This window comes from Primulina huaijiensis, chromosome 1 (assembly GCF_012295235.1).
Source record: "Primulina huaijiensis isolate GDHJ02 chromosome 1, ASM1229523v2, whole genome shotgun sequence".
In the NCBI taxonomy this organism is placed as follows: Eukaryota; Viridiplantae; Streptophyta; class Magnoliopsida; order Lamiales; family Gesneriaceae; genus Primulina; species Primulina huaijiensis.
In genome coordinates, this window is record NC_133306.1 from 21892901 (window position 1) to 21898691 (window position 5791).

Sequence of the window (5791 nt, forward strand, 5' to 3'; positions counted from 1 at the left end):
TATATTAAATTAAAATAATTTATTATATTTAAAATGTTAAAATTTAGAATTAAATGAAAAGAGGTGGAGGTCTCCCTATAGCCATATAAGGATTTTTTCGTACTATTCATATGAGAAATTCAGGTATTTAGATCAATAGTTTCTGAATTTTCATATGGATCATGCTCAGAAGAAAAAAAAAAAGAGATTTTCCAATCACTTATTCAAACTCATTGTCAAATAGCGCTCACCAAACAAATAAAAAATGTCATTGGAAAAGTAATATTTACAAACAAATTTCATATTTTATTGCTATTTAATTCATTCGATTAATGGTTAAATATTTTTAAAAAAACTAAGTTAACAAGAATACATGAATAAAAATTTTTTAAAACTCAATTATATAATGAGTAGGTCTCTTGTGAGACGTTCTAACGAATCTTGATCTGTGAGACGGGTCAACCTTACCGATATTAACAATAAAAAGTAATACTCTTAGCATAAAAAGTAATACTTTTTCATGGATGACCCAAATAAGATATTCGTCTCACAAAATACGATCCATGAAATCGTCTCATACAAATTTTTTTATATATAATTAAGAGATGGGGAAAAAAAAATACAACTTATATATTTGAAACAAAACGAATAATAAATTAAAAAAGAAGATGCAATGTACAGCACAGGAGACGTGACATTGGTAATAACAGAAGCCATTTTAATTGCAGCATTATAAGGTGGGGTTGGGTTCAATCAATCATCGTCCACTCTGTCCTCTCAACTGCTTCAATTGATTGAGGATAAAATGCTATTATTACACCATTCAATTGCCAGTCATAAAGATGGGGTCCCCTTTTATTTATTTTTAATTAATTAATTGCTGAAATATTCAAATAAATGAGTTTGATCACTTCATTCGTGGACGAAAGATTCATAGAAATAAGATATTTTAATATAGTGTAATACCTTATAATATATTAGAATATTATTTTTTCAAGTGTTATAATTTAATTTATTATAATGATACAATTGTTTTTTAATTAAAATAATATAATTTTCCACTACATAAGAAATATATGTTAATTAAATACATAAATGTTGCTAGCTTAGTATAATTTTTCGTATATTTTTATAAATATATTAAACAGTAAATCTCTAGGATAACTATTGTACGTCGGTTTTCTACTAAAAATATTTCTTCTATAGTGAATTAGTTATTGGTTATTAGTGTGTCGATTTCTTTATTTGTTCAAACTTCAGTATGTTTAGGGGTTTTTCCTAAACATCAATATTATTACGTATTATTTAGTTCGTGTNGCCAGTCATAAAGCGGCATTCCCCTTTTATTTATTTTTAATTAATTAATTGCTGAAATATTCAAATAAATGAGTTTGATCACTTCATTCGTGGACGAAAGATTCATAGAAATAAGATATTTTAATATATATTATTTTTTTAAGTGTTATAATTTATTATAGTTATACAATTGTTTTTTATTAAAATAATATAATTTTCCACTACTTAAGAAATATATGTTAATTAAACATATAAATGTTGCTAGCTTAGTATAATTTTTCGTATATTTTTATAAATATATTAAACAGTAAATCTCTAGGATAACTATTGAACGTCGGTTTTCTACTAACAATATTTCTTCTATAGTGATTTAGTTATTGGTTATTAGCGTGTCGATTTCTCTATTTGTTCAAACTTCAGTATGTTTAGGGTTTTTTCCCAAGCATCAAATATTATTATGTATCGTTTGGTTCGTGTTATGAAGTAAATAGTATGAAGATAAGTAATATTTTTTAATAATAAAATATATAACAATGATAGTTAATATAATGTTTGATTTGATTGATTAATTTAATTAAATTTGAGATAATTTGATATTACCGTTTTGTAGTTTTGAAAATATTAATAAAATATTTATAATATTATTTATTAAAGGTAATATTGTGATTTTAATTCAATGATTTGATTGATGTGAGATAAATGATTGGTAGATGGATAAATAATATGGTGCACAAAACATGATATTAGATTGGATAAAAATATGGATAAATAATATAGCGAACCAAACGGAACCAATAATACTTTATTAGATTATAACTCGATAAATTAATAAACTTTACTATTAGATTATTGTTTTTTATGTTCCAATCTAAAATTAAAGCATAAGTTAAAATTTTTACACTAATAATTATAATATTTTGTTTCTGAAAATATTCATATAATTTTGCGGTATCATTCTTATAATAAATTAATAATTTATTAAAACTATTTTTCATGATCAAATGTTTACCATTAGACTAAATGTTATAAATGTTAACCAATGCGCAACTTTATTTCTTTATACTCGTGTCAATATAGAGTGCACCTACTTAGGTGCTAATAGTCGGACTATTAGGCGTATGAGTCCGTGGATGTGTGTGTTTATATACTGGTATTGTTGTTTCATATCCATTAGATATCAGTCTTATCATTTCCCTACCGCTGAGCAGGTCCTCAGTAGAGATAGTATTAATTACCCGTTAAGATCTGTTGTCATTATTTTACGGTCCACTTAGTCAATCAGATCATAACTTTCATTATCATAGATCGCTAGCCAAACATTGAAGTAGAATTAATCAACTATCCATTGCAACGAACTGTGTCTGATGACCTGATATCTTCCTATTAAATTCAATGACCCATAATTAGTTAATATTGTTTCTAGTTGGTGAGAGATTTGTTAGTACATGAAATGAACCTTAAACTCGAGATCTTATCGTAAATTTGAGATTTTGATAATCTATGAATATGTGTGATATAGTTAAATATTTATAAAAACAGACACTTTGTGAATATGTAACTTGTACAACGTTAATTATCAAATTTAACGCCATTAACTATGGGATGCCCATTAATTTTTGTTTTTATTATTGTTGACTTCCCAAATTCAATTATTTATTTTATTTATTTAATTTTGGTACAATCTGTCCCAACTCATTATCACACAACATTCATTCCCCACTTCTGCGAAAAATCCCCACGCAATTAAATGCAATTTGTACGTGCATGAACACGAATATTCTTGAATAAAAATTTTCTTAAAGAATAATTATTTTGAATATTCTAATAGCTGATTAAAAACTGTTCTTCTTCCTTTATTTTTTTTTTTTAGCAAATCTCCATGTAAACATTTTTTGAAATTTTTTTCTATAAAAATATTAAGAATATATATTTATCTAAAACAACAAAATAATAATAAGGAAAAATCTGCGAGTATGGAAAATGAGATGTACCAAGAAAGTAGGCGAGGAATGCAGAGAGGACCTGAAGTGGGCCAAATCCTGAGTGCGTGGCCTGCATGAGGCCCACAATCAGATTTCCACACGTCCATTTCTGGGCCCATAAGCAAGGGGATGATAAAATAACCCGACGTGGATGAACGGCAGCCTCAACATTTAGGTAATTGACATTTGAACGCGGATGGCATTATGTGCACGTTGGGTCCTTTATGTTGTATTAAAGTTTGACTGGATTAGGCTTCAATGAGAGGTCTCTTTCTTACATTGTTCATAGATATCAGTACTTTAATGCTAGATTCGTATCCATCGATCCCCCATGATTGTTGTCGTCTGGTTCGGTTCTCGTTCTACCGTCTAATTTGTATTCTTATATACCAGCGTCGTTTTCGTTTTGTTTTGTTTTGTTTTGTTTTTACGTTGGTTTGAATAGACGATATGACTAAACTATATATCCAAACATTAGGAAACCTATGATGCAAATTTTTGACGTACTCCAAGAGTTCAAGCGGGTTGGTAATCCGACTTAATAATGCTTTTTTGAGTAATTGCAATTCAGAAAATAGTTCAAACGCATTAATATCATAATCATACTCATGTTTTAAAAAATCTTCAAGTGCAGAACATGAATTGTTCAAATTCTCATTTTTGGGTCTTTCAACTTGCTCAAATCAAATAAAAATCCAAAAGTTTCTTCGTATTTATGAAACTGTTCAAATCTTGTCTTGAGTGAAGAAAAAATATTATCAACTATCTGCAAACAAAAAAAAAATTCTCGAAAATATCTTCAACTCCTTGGGGAATTGGTTCATCTCTAGTATTTTCATAAAAAAATCTTTTTCTATGACGAATACGAGTTTCATGAAATATGGGTCCGACCTACATTTCTAAAGCAATCTTTTCGGCTTCATTCTAAGTGGCTTCAAAACCAGTATTTACATATTCTTCCAAAGAGATAATCAAACATTTTAAGAAACTGATACCCTCCCTTATCAATAACTTTATCCTTTTTGGAGAATCTTGCTAACTTTATTTACTTTCGGCAATACTTCAAACTATATTACCTTGCATACTAGGAATTCAAAGCTTTGAAGTTCAAAATTTACTAAAGATCTAGCATCACTCACTTTTGTTGCATCACCAATATGTTCTATCTACTAAATTAGTGCATCTCTTATCTGAGGAGCTTGAAATCTTACAGCTTTTATGCTATGAAGACTGCTTTCCCAACTTTTTCTCCATTTGACAAATATCGACCGTAATGTTTATCATTGAAGCTTCTACCTTAGTCATTAACCGAATACACGAAATCCATAACTCTTTTTGGACTTCTTTATTAACAAATAAATCTTTCTTTGAGGTTTTCCTAATTTCTCATATCGAACAAATCATCTAATTCTCCACTACTCATATCTCTATATTTCCATTCAAGTTTTCAGCATCATTTACATCATATATTCCATTAGTATTATTTTCTTCAATTTCAGCCCCTTCAAGCTTATTATTTACCTGAATCTCATCATTCAAATTTATATTCTCAATCAGAATTTGATCTATAATTACATTCTCAGAATTCAAATTTTGATCATGGACACTCAGTAATGATTAGATACCACGACATCGTTCAAATCCGAATTTATGATAGTAGTCAAATCTTCAACTACGGAAACATGTTTTATGTAAACTTTCCATGGATCCAACAAGAGATTATGTTAGAATCTCTTGTCTGTCTTTATTTTTCCTTTGAGCTTCCAGATTCAAAATTTCTTTTTCTCATCATAATTCAGAATGAAAATTAACAAAACAAATACAAAATATAATTTAAATACTAACAGATATTCACAGTGCAGGTCAATTGTGTTTCAAACTATACCGAAAGAAAAGAAATACTAAAAGGAAACAAAAAACTGGTTCAAACAAAAAAGATAACAAAATTATTCAGATCAAGTGTGCCAAGATTTTCTCGCATATTGTTTTCAGCAAACAGACCAGGAATTTTTCGGAAAACAAAAGAGGAATTCTGGGTAGCAATAATTCTCAAAGATTGCGATTTACAAGGTATGCATTATGTGAAAATTTGAATCTTGAGGCATTCCAAAACCAAGAGGGGAAAAACTTTCAGAATACAAATCATACGAGAGGTTCAAATATTTCCAATAAGAATCAAAAGAAAATACTTATAAACAAAGTCCGAAAGACATAATTTTGTATCATATTTTCTGACATGCTCAAGATTTTCAGTTTTCTTCGATTTAAAAGATAAGACCTTAAAGAAAATCTCTTCAAAGCATACGAAACTCGTTGAAAGAGTGCCCAATGTTCTTTCTGCGTTTATCTCCTATGTGGATTTGTCTTTTGGCTTTATTTCAATCTTTTTTCCAAATCATAATAAAACATTTGGATATAAATTGCATATAACAATTAACACGTGAAGTATATATTATTTTAAAGAAATTCTCTAAAAATNATTGATGTGAGATAAATGATTGGTAGATGGATAAATAATATGGTGCACAAAACAT